At 36.2% G+C, this 21,951-nt stretch overlaps 1 long non-coding RNA gene across 1 annotated transcript; it reads right to left on the bottom strand.

Moving 5' to 3' along the window:
• Nucleotides 1-3,368: 3,368 nt before the first annotated feature.
• On the bottom strand, nt 3,369-5,130 carry LOC131229047 (uncharacterized). Its single transcript, XR_009163145.1, has 2 exons — nt 3,743-5,130; nt 3,369-3,592 (listed from the first exon to the last, which is right to left on the bottom strand). It is a non-coding gene; the product is annotated as an uncharacterized LOC131229047 (long non-coding RNA).
• Between the last annotated feature and the right edge of the window lie 16,821 nt (nt 5,131-21,951).

Raw genomic sequence — 21,951 nt, 5'->3', positions numbered from 1 at the left:
GTATGACCTAATCAACATATTGGATGTTACATAAACAATACAGTGGGTCTTAGGAGGATTTTTATGTGGTTCACAAATCCAGCCCATCCATTATGTGTGTCCCACTTGGATCAAACTACTTATTTCTATTTCATTTCAACATGCGTTATTTGCATCTAATGTATTTTATTTATTAGATTGTTGAAATTTGTTGGGGTATTTTGTGAATCTGTTTAGATTATCTATATACATTAGCGTTTTTTTTTGTGTATTTGTTGTTACATTTGGGCTTGCTTTGCATGTTATAGTTGTTGTTTACAATTACTGAGTGTTGGAGAATTTTCACTAACTGAATGCTGGCGGTGGTTTCTAGATGGTTAGAGAAAAGATGATGGATGTTCCATATTCAGCGTGAATGTGTGGCCCACCTGATGAATGTATCAGACTGATTTTGGGGTATGATAGACATTATATGGTGATCTACATGAGTGGCCCAGAACTCACATGTGCCATCCTTGAATATCCTTATGTATGTGTTGAGTATAGACCATTGGATCTCTTTTCTCCAAAATTATATGTAAAAAGGGATGGATGGAGTGGATAAAATGAATAAATCATGGTCGGCCCCACAGGATATATAAAAATAGAAGGACGACATGAATAAATCATGGGAATGGATTGGCTACTCCCCTTGACACCAGTCATTGGCTGTTGGTCGGTGCTTTGTGGGGCCCACCATGATGTATGTGTATCATCCATGCCATCCATCTATTTTTATATATCATTTTATTATATGATAAAAAAATGATTATATCTCAATCTCAAGTGGACCACATTAGAGGAAATAGTGTTGAATGAATTTTGACCATATGTTTTGGGGGCCATAAAAGTTTTGGATCAAGCTGATATTTATTTTTTCCCTTCATCTGGGTCTTTATGACCAAATCAACAGATTGGATGTCAAATAAATAGTACAGTGGGCCCTCAGGAGGATTTTAATTGTGAATATCCATTAATTATTTTTGTCCTGTGGTGTGGCCCACCTAGGATTTATATCGCTATCAATTTTTGTATCAAGCACTAAAATGATCTTTAAAAATGTATGAATGGAATGGATGAAACATGTACATCATGGTGGGGCCCACAGTGCACCGACCTAAATGTATCCCAAAATTGGGTGCGCGCTCAAAAGAAGCCGCGCCCAATCTCCCTCTCCCAAAATCTGCCCTCCCTCTGCCCTCTCTCTATCTCTCCCTCTGCCCTTGCCGCCTGCCCTCCCTCTGCTCTCTCTCTATCTCTCCCTCTACCCTCTCTCTGTCTCTCACCGTCCCGGTCCCAGACACCTGCGCCACTCTGAGCTTCTTCCTACCCCCGACTCTCTCTCTCTCTCTCTCTCTCTCTCTCTCTCTCTCTCTCTCGCTGTCCCGGTCCCAGACACCCGCGTGACTCTGAGCTTCTTCCTACCCCCGACTCTCTCTCTCTCTCTCTCTCTCTCTCTCTCTCTCTCTCTTCCTGACTGGTGCGGCCAGCAGCCCCTGCCCTTCATCTCTTCCCCGGCCAGGTACTCATTTCTCTATTTACGTTTTTAATTTTTAGATATGTAAATCCGCATATAATGGATGTATACCATGTATACACTGGATGCAGAGATGGAATAGTCTTGCCATTCATCATTTGTTGTGAATGTTCAAGGTGTGCACAACATGTGTTTGATGATATGTCTCTACTAACGTGATCTGGGGTTCAAGAAGTTTATTCACTCAAATATCAAGAAGTTTATTCTGTTTACCTCTGATTCTCGAATCTTTGTTATCGTTTGTCCATAACAATCTGCCCGCTACATACCCAGGCTCTTTCCAGATAGGCCTTTCCTTTGTAAATCCATTCATACCTATTTTTGATTACATAATCTTGACATTAACTTCTTGTTCCCGTCTCTTCAATTTACCTAATTTTGGCAGCAAAGTCTTTTCCAGATGTTTCACTTTCATCTATTCACCATGCTTACTGATGAAATAGAAGTAAAGTCAGTTCAAGAGTTCTTTTTGTTTATGAGTTATGACAATGGGGCATTGTTTTCTTCCTGGAGCTATTTACAGGCATGGAATTCTTGCTGGGAAAGTTATTCGATACTCTTGTGAGTGATGGTTCATATGCAGGAACTTACATGTGGCATACATAAACTCAAATTTAACCATCCAAATTGTGGGTCCTCCTGTAGATCTGTTAGATTGAGTTCACGAACTGATAGTTCTCTAAGCCCATGGAGCGATCCGAAACTCTGATTACTGGGCATTTGTTTTTTGTTGAATGCAGACCATTGACTATTTTTATTTTGACCGCCCATTAAAATGTCTACCAATCGGCAAATCAGGAAATGAAATTAGTGTGATTTTCTTGCACAAGCCATCTAGATTGGGACCCATGATTTGGATGGTTTAACCTGCATGCCATGTGTATCTAGATTGGGACCCATGATTTTAAAATCTGAACTATCCATTGATTGAGAATTAAGTTTTGTTTTCTCCCTCACCATTGATATTATTTTTCGTATGGGTTCTTGGCCTAATGCCTTCAAGTGAAAGATGGTATGAGAAAACATCTGTTTAATCCTTTAATGAAAATGTTTAAGCTAACAAACCCAATTCTCACTTTTACTGATAAGACCCAAAAATATTAATTTTTTTCTTTTAAAAAAATAGGCACATGATTTCTCCGCACTTGAATAATCACCAATCACAACCAACAAATAACTTCTATTAATAACCTGAATCAATAAGATAATCCAAACTCAATTAAGGAGTCTTTTGGATGCATGTTAATGGTTTAAGTTATAAATAATTTACATCTTTACAGCCTGTCTTGTTTGGCTTTAAGTTGTAAATGAATGCATCATCACTACAAGAAAAGGAGGCTTTAGCCTCGTTTCAAAATTGAGGCTAAAAAGGTTAAAAACTGAGGCTAAAGCCCTTAGCCTCAGTTTTGCCTCAGTTATCCAAACCGAGGTTGAAACCCTCGTGGCTAAAGGCTTTAGCCTTAGTTTTAGCAACCGAGGCTAAAATGACTTTTATAGCCTCATTTCTTCAAGTGAGGCTAAAAGACCTTTTTAGCTTCAGTTTTCTCGAAATGAGGTTAAATCAAAATTTTAGCCTCCATTGTTTCCAACTGAGACTAAATCCAAATTTTAGCCTCGGTTGCCTCCAATTGAAGCTAAATCCATTTTTAACCTCGGTTCTTAACAACCGAGGCTAAAGCCTTTAGTCATGGGAATTTCAGCCTTGGTTCTCAACAACCGAGGCTAAACCAAGCCTCGGTTACAAATTGAGGCTAAAAATGTTTAATTTTTTAAAAAATTATTTAAACTACTAATCCATTCATTCAATCCACTCTTAAAACAATCAATCATGAAAGCCATAATACCAAAAAAATAGTTAACAACTCAATCAAACAATCAATCTCACTTGTTTACTATTTAAAGTTTTCAAAACAAACTTAATCAAACTATTACACAACATTAGGTTCTACAAATAATACAAAGTCACAACACAAGATTTGGGTATGACTTTTGCTTGGCTAATGAACAACTACAGCTTGTTCGATTGTCTGAAAGCATCTGCAAAGAAGAAGAACTCGCCATTAGCAATAATTTATAGTGGAGTCCATCATATCAACAGTTCAGATCGCTCCACCGCTATCTTCCCTATTACAACCTGAGAAAGTGACTGAACCCAAAAACAAAAACAGAAATAACTCTGCTTTTAACCTGTTGGAACATCAGGTCAATGGAATCTTGGCAATGGTGTGTCTTCTTTGACTGGAGAAATTGCCACCCCAAAAACATTTTCTGTTCCAAATCTCACAATCCAGATTATGGGTCATTTATGATGTGAATCATTTTTTTACAACACAAAATTATGGTTTACAATCTTATAGTGGATTGAGTAGTAATTTACATTAAAATTAAAATGTATGATCTATTCTCTGTTTTATGTAAAATCAACCATGGAAATGCTACATTCAGAGGGATCTCCTCAATCAGGAGATTTACGGAACATGTTAGGTTGATGGAAATGCTTCACGATCACAAACATCTCACCTCATATAGGGATAGATGGGTATGGAAATCTAATAAGACTGGAGCTTATATAGTGAGATTCTTCTACCTGATGCTTCATGATCCCCAGTTGCAATCTCACAAGGATCTGATCCAGTACATTTGGAAGTTCCCAGATCCACCCTAAGTTGGTTGCTTTTGGTTGGTTTTCTGGCAAAAACCAGATACTAATGCTTGAAAACTTGAGGAAGAGACATGATAATACCTAACAGATGCATCCTTTGCCAAAAAAATGAGGAAAATGTGGTTCATCTCTTCTTACACTTCACATATTCCAGGAAAGTGTGGACAGGTTCTTTGAGCTACATTTGCTGGGCCATGCCTAGGAAATTTGCAGAGTTGTTGGCAATGTGGCACTTCACTAGGAAGGGTAGGAAGAAAAGGAAGATATGGTGCTTGGTGCTTTTGTGCATCACTTGGTTGATTTGGTTGGATCATAATGGCAGGATTTTCAATGACAAATCCTTATGTCCAAATCAAGCATTTCATAAGGCTAAATGGTTGGTTATGGAACAGGCTAGGCCAGATGCTGCATTTAGTAGGAGCTAGATAGAAGCCTTTTAGGGCAGCTGGAGGATTCCTCTTCTTTGTATTAGCCAGATAACTTCCCATGATCCCATCATCCATTTTGTTTCCCCTCTTAGTTTTCTTTTAATAAATATTCAGTTAATCGAACATGCAAGATTATAATAATAGCATCCATCATTTCATATGTAAATTACAATATCAATTTGGATATATAACCTATATGTATACTTAGTAGTAAACTAGATTATGTATGCTCGGTAGTAATCTATATCATGTATAATTAGTAGTATGTACTGGAGCAACAGAGAAACTAGATTATGTATGCTCGGTAGTAATCTCCAGTCATTGTTGTATCTGCTCGAACTCTTCTTTGACTAAACAGAGAAACTAAAGATGTTACCAAAGTGACTCTGCTGAGGGTCCATCCTTAGGTACAGCTCCTGCTAGAAAATGTATATGAATATGTTGATTCTCAAGCAATTGATATCCCCAGCAGCTGAAAACTTAAGATCTGCTACTCTTGCCCTTACCTACCAAATTAATGAACATTTAAATAAATAAATTACATAAAATCCCAAACGTATATTTTCATTGAAAGATAAATCTCAAATGTATATAATAATCATTTGAAAAGGAAGCCTGCATGACACAACTACAGGCCTTAGCTAAAGAATCTTTGAAAATTTCCATGGCTAAAGAATATTTGATATTTTCCATACCTAAAGAATCTCCAAAAAATGATTCATTACATGCCTGATTCAATTCTTACTTGAATTTTGAACTCTCTAGACTAGTTTTTTTCTTCTTCTTTTTCTTTTTTCTTTTTTGGGTCATGAATGAATGTCAGTCATGTTGTGGCTGTTTCTCGCCATGTAAAAGTTCTGGTAGTCAACCAGAGTAGGTACCAGTTTTATTACAAAAAGCAGTATTAAAATTGTTCACTACTTTTTTATGTTAAAAAATATCAATGAGGCAACAGTATTAAAATAGTTAACACCCAAAATCACATAAACAGTAACAGGAACAGCTTTTGAACTTCATGAGCATTGTTAAAGAAAATGTGAAGGATGTAAACATACTCCCACAGTTCCACCATATTCATTTAGAACAATAGCCATATGAACCTTCCTATGCGGAACTCTCTCAGCAGATTCCACACGGACATTGAATCTGTGATATCATCCAAATTTCATCATTCATTTTGAAAAAGAAAAAAGAAAAAAGAAGAGCTTTATGGAAATTTATAATGCAAAAGTGCAGTATAGCAGTCTTTCAGCATAATACGAGGCAGGGTAACCATCTGTTAGTTCATTCAGCGCTTCTGAGGATAAACAATTATCACTTAGCATTAGATGTTACGGATGCTCCATTCCGAATCTATGATATAAAATAAAATTGCAAAGACAACTTTACAGATAGCATGTAGCGAGTTTCTCAACTACAGAATTAAATGCAAATAAAAATTAACAGGTACAAAGTAGGTAGGCTTATGCGCAATTGCTCCCACAGTAGAACTTTCTAGTTTATCAACCTTCGAAAGAAGATTGATCAAATTGTCCCATGCCATAGAATGAGTGGTAAACACTTACACTCCTAATCATATTGCAAGTAAGTGTCATGAGCATAAGTGAAATAAAAAAATCAAAACCATAGTAGAACTGACCTTTTCAACATAATCCAGCATATCCATTGCATATGCAATACCCACTATATTGTCAACACCCTTTTCTTCGGAATGGCTCTCACAAGTGACAAACCCACCAGACTTTTCTTCAGAAATCTTTCCCATGAACTTCTTGCCGTGGGAGCTAGGTAGGGCCACTGTAATGTTGATGAGAAATTCACCCCGTCCATTTTCTTTGCCAAATAATTTTAGGACACGAGCTAAAAAAATGAGATAGAATCAAAACTCAAGTGAATCATACGTATTATATCCAGTAAGTAGTGCAGAATGATCACCTACCATTTAAAACTTCCTAGGAGCTACAGAAGTTTTATATCTAGCATCTAATAAAAAAGAAAATGTATTATATCTAGCATTGCAACATCTAATTTGAATAGAATTAGATACACAGCTGAACATCAATCTAATGAAGGAAAAACCTATAAAATGCAAAATAAAGAAATCGAACAACAGAAATAGTTCAAAGATGACTTTAGCTTCTGAGAGTTTTAACATATTAAAGAAACTCATGAAAAGCTTTAAAGGAAGAGCTGAACAGAGATTGGAAAGGAAAGATAGATCATATTCCTTTGGAGGAAAAGAGAAAGAAACACAAGAGGTCAGATTTCTTACAAAAATTCAATGAAAATGAGCAAGACAAAGGTCTGAAAACTCCAAAGATCCGAGCTTCTGTGCTGATTAAGCTCTGATCCAAGCTAAAAAAAATGGTATATGTCTACAAAAAGGAGATGGAAAAACTCAAATTCCGAGGATTCAGTATCACTGAAGCCAGTAACCCGAAAACCTCTCGATTCCTCTCCAGAAAACTTTGAAGTGACAAACACAAAGCACCTTGAAGATCTCCGATGGTCAGATCCACCTTTACAACAGGAAAACGGAACAGATTTCTAGAAATTTTAGGAAAAAATCAGGATTTCAGAGGCTTCTATTCTTTCTCAGCTATAAACCCTAGAAACCCCCATTTTCTCTCCAGAAAATCCCGGTAATGCAGATCAAGGAGCGCATGGAAGAAACCTAGGATGGAAATTCCAGGGATTTTCAGAATGTAGGGCATTGGAGAGAGATAAAAGGGATAGAAAAATGAGTTTTTATTAATTATGGCTTGTTGTCATTTGTTTTTGATTAACCAAGTCACTAAAGGATTTCAATTTCAAATGTAACTGAAGTATTGACAGAACGTTGTCTCTTGTTGTAGTACGAGATGTAACAAGAATATATATTGATTGCGTATTTGAATTTTTTTAAATGCACCAACCAGAAATGATTTGAGACGACGTTCAATGATACTTTGTTAAATATGAAATTTATGACCTTTAGTAACTTGGTTAATTAAAAAGAACTACATAGTGGCTTGATCCCAATCTGACTTTTTGGGTACGTAGGCAGCCATTCGTAATGTACTAGAATATCGGTGCAGCCACAAATCTTTTTTCTCCTTTAAATTGTAACAGACTGTATCGATTGCATTTTTCTCTGTCATAAGGTTGTGGCTATCAAAGATATAATATCACCTCCTTAAACATTTAATGATGTGTACAGGTAAATTTATTTTTTCTTATTCTTTATATTGTTTCCCAGTTATATTTGTGTTGGTTTCAGAGTACAGGTAGCAATAGAAAGTGTTGGTCGATTGTGGCTTATAGACAAAGGGATGAGTAACCAAGAATATGAATATAGGAGGCCTTCCCCAGGTATCCAAATACTTTTATAAATAATTATGTTGTTTTTAAATGTATTAGCTTGAAATTGATGGAGCAGACCCGGATGTGCATCGGAGCTATCCAGATGTTGAGCGGGGGTCCTTGGAAGGTGGGAACTGCTGTTAAAACCATGATGAAGCTGTCCATTTTCTATGGACAACATTGGAGTGGCCTGGCCTGGCCATTTAGACAGGCCATGTTTATGTATTTACTCGAAATTGATGGAGCAGACCCGGATGTGCGTCGGAGCTATCCGGATGTTGAGCGGGGGTCCCTAAAAGATGGGAACCGCTATTATAACTATGATGAAGCTGTCCATTTTCTATGGATAGCATTGGAAGGGCATGACTAATTGGAGCAGGTCGTGTTTATATCTGTATTTGCAGGGACCACACCCTTAACCCATAACCTAAACTTATTCTCAAATCCCAAAACCTATAACTACAACCTAAACCTATAACCTAAACCTATAAACTATTACCTAAACCTATAACCTAAACTCAATTCCCTAAACTTTAACCTACAACCTAACCTAAACCTATACTTATTCCCTAAACCTATTCTCAAATCCCAAAACCTATAACCAAAACCATACCCTAAACCTATAACCTATAACCTGAACCTATAACCAAAACTCAATTCCGTAAACCTTAACTTATAACCTAACCTAAACCTATACTTATTCCCTAAACCTATTCTCAAATCCCAAAACCTATAATCAAAACCATACCCTAAACCTATAACCTATAACCTGAACCTATAACCAAAACTCAATTCCGTAAACCTTAACCTATAACCTAACCTAAACCTATACTTATAACCTAAACCTATTCTCAAATCCTAAAACCTATAACCTAAACCTATAACCTATAACCTATAACCTGAACCTATAACCTAAACTCGATTCCCTAAACCTTAACCTATAACCTAACCTAAACCTATACTTATAACCTAAACCTATTCTCAAATCCCAAAACCTATAACTATAACCTAAACCTTAACCAAAAACCTATAACCTAACCTAAACCTAAACCTATAACCTTAACCTAAACCTAAACCTATAACCATAACCTTAACCTAAATGGAAACCTAAACCTAAACCTAAAACCTAAACCTATTCTCAAATCCCTAAAACTAAACCCAAACCTAAACCTAAACCTAAACCTAAACCTAAACCTATAACCTAAACCTATTCTCAAATCCCTAAACCTAAACCTTAATGTATTCTCAAATCCCTAAACCTAAACTTACACCTAATCCTAATCTAAACTCCCTAACCTAAACCTAAACCTAAACTTGAAAACCAAAACCTAAACCCGATCCCGAACCTGAACCCGATTTCCTAAACCTAAACCTAAACGTAAACCTATAACCTATAACCTAAACCTAAACCTAAAACCTAACTCAAATCCTTAAACCTAAACCTACACCTAATTCTAATCTAAACTCCCTAACCTAAACCTAAACCTAAACTTGAAAACTCAAACCTAAACCCGATACTGAAACCGAACCCGATTTCCAAAACCTAAACCTTAATGTATTCTCAAATCCCTAAACCTAAACCTACACCTAATCCTAATCTCAACTCCTTAACCTAAATCTAAACCAAAAATTGAAAACCCAAACCTAAACCAGATCCCGAACCCGAACCCAATTTCCTAAACCTAAACCTTAACCTATTCTCAATTCCCTAAACCTATTGCTTATAACCTAAACCGAAACCTAAACCTATACCTTAACCTAAACCTAAACCTAAACCTATAACCTATAACCCAAACCTAAACCTAAAACCTAAATGTATTCACAAATCCCTAAACCTAAACATACACCTAATCCTAATCTCAACTCCCAAACCTAAACCTAAACCTAAACTTGAAAACCAAAACCAAAACCGGATCCCGAACCCGAACCCGATTTCCTAAACCTAAACCTTAACTTATTTTCAATTCCCTAAACCTATAGCTTATAACCTAAACCTAAGCCTAAACCTAAACCTTAACCTAAACCTAAACCTAAACCTAAACTTGTACCCTATAACCTAAACCTAAACCTAAAACCTAAATGTATTCTCAAATCCCTAAACCTAATCCTACACCTAATCCTAATCTCAACTCCCTAACCTAAACCTAAACCTAAACTTGAAAACCCAAATCTAAACCCGATCCCGAACCCGAACCCGATTTCCTAAACCTAAATCTTAACCTATTCTCAAATCCCTAAACCCATTGCTTATAACCTAAACCGAAACCTAAACCTATACCTTAACCTAAACCTAAACCAAAACCTATAACCTATAACCTATAACCTAAACCTAAACCTAAAACCTAAATGTATTCACAAATCCCTAAACCAAAACCTACACCTAATCCTAATCTCAACTCCCTAACCTAAACCTAAACCTAAACTTGAAAACCAAAACCTAAACCCGATCCCGAACCCGAACCAGATTTCCTAAACCTAAACCTTAACCTATTTTCAATTCCCTAAACCTATAGCTTATAACCTAAACCTAAACCTAAACCTAAACCTAAACCTGTACCCTATAACCTAAACCTAAACTTAAAACCTAAATGTATTCTCAAATCTCTAAACCTAAACCTACACCTAATCCTAATCTCAACTCTCTAACCTAAACCTAAACCTAAACTTGAAAACCCAAACCTAAACCCGATCCCGAACCCGAACCCAATTTCCTAAACCTAAACCCTAACCTATTCTCAAATCCCTATACCTATTGCTTATAACCTAAACCGAAACCTAAACCTATACCATTAACCTAAACCTAAACCTAAACCAATAACCTATAACCTAAACCTAAACCTAAAATCTAAATGTATTCTCAAATCCCTAAACCTAAACCTACTCCTAATCCTAATCTCAACTCCCTAACCTAAACCTAAACCTAAACTTGAAAACCAAAACCTAAACCCGATCCCGAACCCGAACCCGATTTCCTAAACCTAAACCTTAACCTATTTTCAATTCCCTAAACCTATAGCTTATAACCTAAACCTAAGCCTAAACCTAAACCTAAACCTAAACCTAAACCTAAAACCTAAATGTATTCTCAAATCCCTAAACCCAAACCTACACCTAATCCTAATCTCAACACCCCAACCTAAACCTAAACTTAAACTTGAAAACACAAACTTAAATCCGATCCTGAACCCGAACCCGATTTCCTAAACCTAAACCCAAACCTAAACCTATAACCTATAACTTATAACCTAAACCTAAACCTAAAACCTAAAAGTATTCTTAAATCCCTAAACCTAATCGTACACCTAATCCTAATCTCAACTCCCAAACCCAAACCTTGTAAGTGCTATAGTTTCTATCCCTGTTTGTTGTCAAATTTGTAGTGCCAAAATCACTATTATACTCTGTTATATATAACTTGCATAAGTGAAGCTCTCTCATAAACAACCTAAGCTCACAACAAGCAAAGCTCAAGATCTTGAATGAAAGAACTGCTCACAAAACTCAAGTTGAAAAGAAAAAGAAAGTACAAGGCAAGACTCAAGCTGAACTCAAGACTCAAGTTGAAAGTCAAGCTGAACTCAAGACTCAAGCTGAAACTCAAGCCACTTTCAAGATTGAGCTACTTCGAGGTTTAGTCTACATCAAGACTTCAAGGCTCATTCTTCATGGTCTCTTGTTCCTAATGCTTCAATGTCCATACTTCATGATTGAGGTTTGATTGACCATAGGTTGACCTTAGAAGTAGGTCATTTCGGATAAATAAGCCGAATGTTATTTTACATGTGATTGGTCTGTTCTTCGACTAGTCCTAGGGCTTCTTCGACTAGTCCTAAACTTGCTTCGACCAGTCTAAGATATTCCTCGACCAGTCGTGAGTTTGTTGCAAATTCCGGATAAAATCTGTTAGCCTTCGACTAGTCAAGGAGACTGCTCGACCGATCGTAGGAAACAGTGTCGACCGATCTTCGACCAGTCGTACAATCTCGACTCAAAATCCAACGATGTTTTATAGGTTCTTCGACCGATCGAAGGAAACCTACGACCGTCGTAGGAGGGCTACGACCGAGTCGTAGAACGGTCCGAGCATATCCCGCCGAATTTTTCAAATATTCATAGCTTCGACTAGTCGAAGAGCACTCCAGACCAGTCGAAGACCCGATCTTCTCACCTATAAATAGAGCACGAATCTCAGAAGAAATCATCGATTTAATAAAAGTATTCAAGTCAATCTTCGTCGAACTTCTGAGAGATAATTCTGTGCTCCATCTAAGCTAAGTGTGCTTATTTAATATTCTCTTTCCTTAGCTTTATTTTAATTGATTTTGTTTCTTATATTCCAATCTGATTTGATAAAGAGGAATTATTATTCCCTTTCTTTGGAATCAAAATCAATTAAGGCAAGCCCTATTTGGTTTAATTTAAAATCTATTAGAACTAGAACCATTGTAATTGAGTACTGGACATTGAACTTGGACATTCAATCATCTACTTTGATTTGGTTCTACCGGGCTGCTACAATGAAGGAGATTTTCAGGTATTTTACATATTGTAAATTCCTTTCTATTATTTTGGTTTCTTTCAAGATTTGCCAGAAAAATCTTGTTATTTTGGTTATCTGAGGAAAGCCAGGAAAACTCAGAAGTGGGGTTTTTTTAATTGTGTAAGCCCACATACAAAGACACAATTGTAAGGGTTTTGGGTGAACCTGGGAAAACCTATTTTTAGTGAACGCTAATATCCCCTGTGTGAGGATATTAGGAGTGGAGTAGCTTTTTGTGTGGCTGTTGTATAACAGTTGGTGAACACACAGGCGAACCACTATAAACCTTTGAGTTGTAGTTAATTGATTTATTCTTTTAATCTTTTAATTAATTTTTGTGGGATGTATGTATGGTGGTGAATGTTGTAATTATTTCAAGCTTTGTGAGAATGTTGTAATAGCTTAGAATTTACTTTCTGCTATTCCTTTATAAGCTTGTTTTTCAATTTCATTTGAAAGTTGTTCCAGCAAGGTTGCCCTGCCATTTTTATGGTGTATGGCTGTCCCTAGAACAATACATTTTTAATTACAAGTTATTTCATTTCAGTTTATATTTAATTCTGTATTCCTCTTCGATTTGAGACTTGATACAAAGACCTTTCTAGAAATAAGGTTGTCCTACCATAAACTCTGTTTTTGGTGTAAGGTTGTCCTTAGAATAACGTTTGTATCAACCTCTCAAGATCTAAATTTTGAGGTTGTTTTACTTTCCTGCATTGTTATTTAATTTGGCTATCATTGTCTTTATTATTCCGCTGTTATAAGGTTTTATTTGGCATTGTCCTATTCACCCCCCCTCTAGGACATATAGCTTGGCCTTTTCAAGTGGTATCAGAGCCTAATAGCTCGTTTTTTTTTTATTTAATTCCTGAGCTAACGATTTAAGCTATTTAAGATGTCAAGTTTTGATAGCCTTTCAGTCACTAGGCCTCCACCCTTTGATGGCTCCAACTATGCTTATTGGAAAGCCAGAATGAGGATCTTCCTCAAATCAATGGATGAAAATGTGTGGCAAGCCACAGTGACTGAATGGAATCCTCCTATCATGGAAGTTACTGGGGTTGATGGTTTAAAATCTATGAAAACCACACCATATTACCAATGGACCACCCTTCAGAAAAGTGAGAGTAGTGCAAATGCTAAAGCACTAAATGCAATTACTTGCGCACTATCACCGGATGAGTTCAAAAGAATCATTTCTTGTGATACTGCAAAGCAAGCTTGGGATGTATTAGAAATGACACACGAGGGTACTATAATTGTCAAAAAATCTAAAGTCCAACTCCTCATAACCAGATTTGAAGAAATTCATATGGAGGAAAATGAAATGTTTATGGACTTCTACACTAGATTGAATGACATAGTAAACTCAATGTGGGGTCTTGGCGATAAAATCCCAGAAAGTAAAGTGTGTGCAAAAATACTACGCTCACTTCCTGAATGGTTCAATTCTAAAGTAACCGCAATCCAGGAACTTCGTGATACGGATAATATGAGGGTTGAAGAACTAGTTGGTTCTCTACAAACCTACGAGTTAAACTTTAAAGCTCCTAAAGGTAAATCTATCGCTCTAAAATCATCTAAATGTAATTCAGAAGAAAATTCTGATTCAGAAGATGATATGGATCTTTTAGCTAAAAAAATTTACAAAATTTTCAAAAGCAAGAAAAGAGTTGATTTTCAAAAATTAAATGACAAAAAGAAGTTTAGACCCAAATCTCGAAAATCTTTGAAAGATAGTCAATGTTACAACTGTCTAGAATATGGGCACTTAGCAAATAGATGTCCTAAAAGGGACAAACCCAAGAAGAAGGGTATGTTGGCTACATGGGATGAATCATCTGATTCTGAAGGTTCTCAGAAGATTTTGAAACTGAGTCGGGCAATGAGGTCAAAGCTCTTATGACTCTAGCCAAATTCACATTTTCAGATAATGACTCTACAAGTGAAGAAAATCTGAATAGTGAATGTGAAAATGAAGATGATCTTCAAGACGCTTACAATGCCCTATATAAGGAAAGTTGTAAAATTGCTGTCAAAATTAAACTTCAAAAAGAAAAGTTTTCTAAACTCAAAAATTGTTTTGATTCACTTGTTTTAGAAAAATCACAAATTTCAGATTGTTTTGAAAAATCGAAATGCGATTTGGAATTCAAAAACTCCCTAATTGTTGATTTAAAATCTGAAATTGAGAAACTTAAAACTGAAGTATCTTCTCTTCTGAGTTTAAAGGACACATGGAAATATGCCCAAGGTGATCCAAAATTAGAAAAACTTTTATCCGGATCAAGAAAATGTGGCGATCGATCCGGGTTGGGCTATGATAAAAATCTACCTCCCAAACAAAAGTATACTCCTCCTATGTTTGTTAAAGTAGAGTCCTCAAACTCAAAAGGGAAAAGTACTTATCAAGATTTTTCTAAAAATTCAAAAACTTTTCAAAAACCTAGAAACAGCCATGTCAACTTTAATCAGAATCGAAATCCACTAGCTGAAAAGATAGTTAATTTACTCAAGGAGCTATTAAAATCTAACTCTATAGGTCATTCCTACAAGTATACACAAAAGAAGACCAACTATGTTCCTAAACCCAAAACAGTTATGAAATGGGTTCCTAAAGTCACCTGCTTGGTTGCTCACACTGCTTTCAAAGCAACAAGTCATTCAAAGTGGTACCTAGACAGTGGATGCTCCAGGCATATGACAGGTGACAAAGCCTTATTCACCGATCTGAAAGATATGACTGATGGTTCAGTCACATTTGGTGATGGTAGCAACTGCAAGATTATAGGCCAAGGTACGGTTCAACTTTTTAATCTTCCGGTGTTTAAAAATGTTTTATACGTTGAAGGCCTAAAGCACAACTTGCTTAATATATCACAAATATGTGATAATAATCATAATGTTCGGTTTTCTAATCAAAGCTATGAAATACTAAACAATAAGGGTTTTGTAATATTAACTGGACGTAGAACGTCTGAAAATTGCTATATTATTAGTGAATCCAGCTCATCTAATCAAACATGTTACATGGTCCATACAGACAAGACCGACTTATGGCACAAACGTCTTGGACATGTACATTATCGAAATTTATATCGATTGAGCAAACGAGAACTTGTAAGAGGTTTACCCAAACTTCAGAAATTAGATAAAATATGTGGTGAGTGCCAGATAGGCAAACAAACAAAGAACTCACACAAAAAAGTGAATTCAAATACCACATCTAGACCACTCGAACTTCTCCACATGGACCTGATAGGACCTACCAGAACGGAAAGTCGTGGTGGTAAAAAGTACATCTTGGTAATAGTTGATGACTTTACCAGATTCACTTGGGTAGTCTTCTTAAGGGATAAATCTGAAACCCTTGAAGAAGTAAGAAAAGTTCTCAAAAGGATTCAAACTGAAAAATCTTCTCAAATCAGTAAAATTCGTAGTGATCATGGATCTGAATTTGAGAATAGCAATTTTGAGAAGTTCTATACCGACCAAGGAATATTACATGAATTCTCTGCTCCCAAAACTCCACAACAAAATGGAGTTGTAGAAAGAAAGAATAGGGTGCTTCAAGAAATGGCTAATGTCATGTTGAATAGCATGAAGCTCTCTAAAAATCTTTGGGCTGAAGCAGTCAACACAGCTTGCTATATTATTAACCGAGTCTATACTAGAAAAGATAATAATAAAATGGCTTACGAATTGTGGTTCAATAAAAAGCCTACTGTTAAATACTTTCGAGTTTTTGGCAGCAAGTGCTATATTTTACGTGATCGTGAAAATTTGGGAAAGTTCGATACGAAGAGTGATGAAGGTATTTTTCTAGGATACTCTTTAAACAGTTGAGCTTATAGAGTTCTGAACAAAAGGACTGGTGTGATTCAAGAATCCATTAATGTTGTCATTGATGATCACTTAAACACACCAATCTCTAATTCAGATAATGATGAAGTACTAATCATTGATAAACCCGATACTTCATCGAATCAGACTGATTCTGAGTTAAGGACTGTTAAAGATCATCCAACCACACAAATTCTTGGAAACCCTCTCACCGGTGTTCGCACCCGTAGACAACTTGAGGATATATGTAATTATGTATGTTTTACATCCCAAATTGAACCATCTAACGTAAAAGAAGCTCTGGCTGATGAAAACTGGATTGTTGCGATGTAAGATGAACTCAACCAATTCGTAAGAAATGATGTTTGGTATCTCGTACCAAGACCTAAAGATAAACACATCATTGGAACAAAATGGATTTTCAAAAATAAGTCTGATGAATGTGGAAATATAATTAGAAACAAGGCGAGACTGGTGGTACAAGGTTATACTCAAATTGAAGGGATTGATTTTGATGAAACCTTTGCACCAGTAGCACGTCTTGAATCTATCAGACTATTTATATCCATTGCATGTTTTAGAAAGATAAAGATCTATCAGATGGATGTGAAAAGTGCTTTTCTAAATGGCGATTTACATGAAGAAGTCTATGTTGAATAGCCAATGGGATTTGAAGATTTAGAAAATATTGATCATGTATATCAGCTTAAAAAGGCACTTTATGGATTAAAACAAGCACCTAGGGCATGGTATGAGAAACTAACAAAATTTCTTTTAAGTCATAATTTTCAAATGGGATCTGTTGATAAAACTCTGTTTGTTAAGAAACATAATGATCATATCTTAATGGTACAGATTTATGTTGATGATATCATTTATGGATCAACTTGTACTGACTTGACTACTGAGTTTGCAGATTTGATGAAATCACAGTTCGAAATGAGCATGGTTGGGGAATTGACTTATTTCCTTGGATTGCAAGTAAAGCAACAACCTGAAGGAATATTCATTTCTCAATCTAAGTATGCCTTAAACCTAATCAAGAGATTTGGATTTGAAAATGGCAAAAATTTTGATACTCCTATGAGTACTACCCTGAAACTATCAAAAGACTCTAATGGTAAAAATGTTGACTCAAAACTTTATCGGAGTATGATTGGTAGTTTGTTATATTTAACTGCTAGTAGACTTGATATTTCTCTAAGTGTTGGTATTTGCGCAAGATATCAATCTGATCCAAAAGAATCTCACTTGATTGCTGTCAAGCGAATTATTAGATATGTCGCAAGTACTGTAAATCTTGGTCTCTGGTATCCTCATGAAACCAATGTCCAATTAGCTGGGTACTCGGATGCTGACTGGCAATCTAGATGATAGAAAATCAACCAGTGGTGGTTGTTTTTTCATTGGAAATTGTCTAGTTTCCTGGTTTAGTAAGAAACAAAATTCTATATCACTTTCAACAGCTGAAGCTGAGTATATTGCAGCTGGTAATGCGTGTACACAGCTTGTTTGGATGCAACAAATGCTAAGTGATTATGGAATTAAACAGGATTCTATGTTATTACATTGCGATAATTCCAGTGCGATAAATATTTCAAAAAATCCTATTCAGCATTCTCGTACTAAGCACATTGACATTAGATTTCATTATATAAGGGAATTAGTAGAAGAAAATGTTATATCTCTAGAATATATTCCTACTGAAGATCAACGTGCTGATATTTTCACAAAACCTCTTGATAAAAGCAGGTTCAAAAAGATGAAATTTGATCTTGGCATGTGCATTTTAAATTGATAATTTATGCCATTTTGTATAATATTGTATATATTTGCTAGATTGTATTTCAATTTTTGTAAAAATTGTAAGAAAATTGAATTTTTGGGGTTTGTACGACCAGTCGTGAGTATACACGACCAGTCGTGAGTATACACGAGTCGTGGAGCACGGGTTTCACTTCAAATTGGGGATTTTTCTCTTTCTTCCTCATTTCTTCTTTCTTCTCCTTGGAGCCGAACTTCGACTCGTCGAACCCATCCTTCAAGTTCTTCAAGGTTAGTATTCCAAATCCGTTTTTCTTGCATATTTGTGTCAAGATTGCTTCCTTTTCTCTCTTGAAGCTTTCTATCTCGAAAATCATTGAGATTTGGGGTTTGGGTTATGAAAAATCTGTTTTGAGCAAACCCTCTTCTCAATCCTTTGCAACTTCTTTATTCCTTTAATTCCTTGTTGCAAATGGCTTCTAGAGGAAGGAAAACTACTTCACGTGGTCCTTCTTCTTCCTCCAGATCTACCCTTATATCTAAACGTCATCTTCTTGTTCCCAATGATGATCCATCATTTGTTAGGGACATTAGATCTCGTAAGGTTATCGTTGAACATCCTGTTGATGTCAATCACATTGCTCCATTTGACATCCTTCCTATGCTTGAAGCTGTAGGTTGGACTAACTTATTGCATTGGGGTGGGCCTGCATACCGGTCCATTGCCCAATCCATGTTTTCATGTATTAGTGCATTTTCACAGGATAATTTAACTTTCCAAATTTCTACTAGAGAAGGGCCATTTGACGTTGATCGTCATTTAATTTCAGCCCTTATGGAAATTTTTGTGAATGATGAGGGTATTCCAATTCATAATTTGACTGATAAACCCTCAATGGCTGAAAAACGTATGCTAACTAAAGACTTGTGCAATATGGATGTTCAATGGACTCAAAAAGGGAATGCGCTCCCTGCAAGGTATTTGTTACGCAAATACAGAATTCTCCACAGAATCTTTGTGTCTAATCTGTATCCTCGTTCGGGTAATAAATCTGACCTGACTTCTTTTATGGTTCGTGTTATCCATGCTATCTCAAATGGTACTCAGATTTGTTTGCCTTCCTTAATCTGTCATTTTATTCTTCAGTTTCGACTCCATCCTGGTCATAGTGACATTCCATTTGCATACTTTATGACTGTATTGGCTACTCATATGTTAGTCGATATGCCTGTTGATGAAGCACCAATCCATCATCTGATCTTCAACAATACAAATATTAATAAGATGAAGTTGGATCTGCTTCCTGAACAAGGTGGTGGTGGTGGTGGTGGTCTGATCAAGTGGTGTTGATATTAATATGGATGACATTTTTGAGGAACTGGATTCGAACTCAGCTATGATCCAGATTTTGTACCATCCGATGTTGATGCACGTCTGAGTGCATTAGAAGGTAGAGTTGAGGATATAAATGTTAAGTTGGAAAACATGTCTGTTGCTCATGATTTGCAATTCAAGTATATGCGCAAATATCTTAGGCGCTTGAACAAAGGCATGCACCAACTTGATCCTTCTATTCCTGCTCCATCTTCAAGTTCTAATTCTGACTAGTTTCTATGAGACTTTTGGGTTGTAATAACTTTATTTCTTTGCTCTTGTTTGATTGAGTTTGAGTTGGATTTTATGCTGGATATTTGTTCTTAATGTAATATTTATGCTGAATATATGTGATGCTATCTTGAGTATCTCTATAACTCTTTTGCTATACTCTATTTCCTCCTCATGTTTACTCTCATTCCTTTATTTAGTTCGCCTTTGTCATATTGTGACAAAAGGGGGGAGAATGGTTTGTTGTTAATGTGATTGTGAGAGGAGTAGCATTGGTTATGTTACTCAGGGGGAGTGGGGTGTCAAGGAGAATATATGTTTGAACTTATTATCTGTTTGCAGGTATTAACCAGTTGTTTTACTTTTTATCATGGTTATGTGTTTTGTCACTAATTTGACAAAGGGGGAGATTGTAAGTGCTATAGTTTCTATCCCTGTTTGTTGTCAAATTTGTAGTGCCAAAATCACTATTATACTCTGTTATATATAACTTGCATAAGTGAAGCTCTCTCATAAACAACCTAAGCTCACAACAAGCAAAGCTCAAGATCTTGAATGAAAGAACTGCTCACAAGACTCAAGCTGAAAAGAAAAAGAAAGTACAAGGCAAGACTCAAGCTGAACTCAAGACTCAAGTTGAAAGTCAAGCTGAACTCAAGACTCAAGCTAAAACTCAAGCCACTTTCAAGATTGAGCTACTTCGAGGTTTAGTCTACATCAAGACTTCAAGGCTCATTCTTCATGGTCTCTTGTTCCTAATGCTTCAATGTCCATACTTCATGATTGAGGTTTGATTGACCATAGGTTGACCTTAGAAGTAGGTCATTTCGGATACATAAGCCGAATGTTATTTTACATGTGATTGGTCTGTTCTTCGACTAGTCCTAGGGCTTCTTCGACTAGTCCTAGACTTGCTTCGACCAGTCTAAGATATTCCTCGACCAGTCGTGAGTTTGTTGCAAATTTCGGATAAAATCTGTTAGCCTTCGACTAGTCCTGGAATCTGTTCGACCAGTCGTAGGAACAGTGTCGACTGATCTTCGACCAGTCGTACAATCTACGACTCGAAGTCCAGCGAACCTTTGCAGGACCTACGACCAGTCGAAGGAAACCTACGACCAGTCGTAGGAGGGCTACGACCAGTCGTAGAACGGTCAGAGCATATCCCGCCGAATTTTTCAAATATCTGTTATTGCTTCGACTAGTCGAAGAGCACTCTAGACCAGTCGAAGACCCGATCTTCTCACCTATAAATAGAGCACGAATCTCAGAAGAAATCATCGATTTAATTAAAGTATTCAAGCCAATCTTCGTCGAACTTCTGAGAGATAATTCTGTGCTTCATCTAAGCTAAGTGTGCTTATTTAATATTCTCTTTCCTTAGCTTTATTTTAATTGATTTTGTTTCTTATATTCCAATCTGATTTGATAAAGAGGAATTATTATTCCCTTTCTTTGGAATCAAAATCAATTAAGGCAAGCCCTATTTGGTTTAATTTAAAATCTATTAGAACTAGAACCATTGTAATTGAGTACTGGACATTGAACTTGGACATTCAATCATCTACTTTGATTTGGTTCTACCGGGCTGCTACAACGAAGGAGATTTTCAGGTATTTTACATATTGTAAATTCCTTTCTATTATTTTGGTTTCTTTCAAGATTTTCCAGAAAAATCTTGTTATTTTGGTTATCTGAGGAGAGCTAGGAAAACTCAGAAGTGGGGGTTTTTTAATTGTGTAAGCCCACATACAAAGACACAATTGTAAGGGTTTTGGGTGAACCTGGGAAAACCTATTTTTAGTGAACGCTAATATCCCCTGTGTGAGGATATTAGGAGTGGAGTAGCTTTTTGTGTGGCTGTTGTATAACAGTTGGTGAACACACAGGCGAACCACTATAAACCTTTGAGTTGTGGTTGACTGATTTATTCTTTTAATCTTTTAATTAATTTTTGTGGGATGTATGTATGGTGGTGAATGTTGTAATTATTTCAAGCTTTGTGAGAATGTTGTAATAGCTTAGAATTTACTTTCTGCTATTCCTTTATAAGCTTGTTTTTCAATTTCATTTGAAAGTTGTTCCAGCAAGGTTGCCCTGCCATTTTTATGGTGTATGGCTGTCCCTAGAACAATACATTTTTAATTACAAGTTATTTCATTTCAGTTTATATTTAATTTTGTATTCCTCTTCGATTTGAGACTTGATACA

This window comes from Magnolia sinica, chromosome 16, assembly GCF_029962835.1.
Source record: "Magnolia sinica isolate HGM2019 chromosome 16, MsV1, whole genome shotgun sequence".
NCBI lineage: Eukaryota > Viridiplantae > Streptophyta > Magnoliopsida > Magnoliales > Magnoliaceae > Magnolia > Magnolia sinica.
The sequence above is the reverse complement of the archived record's forward strand: the minus strand, read 5'-3'. Positions and strand labels throughout refer to the sequence as shown.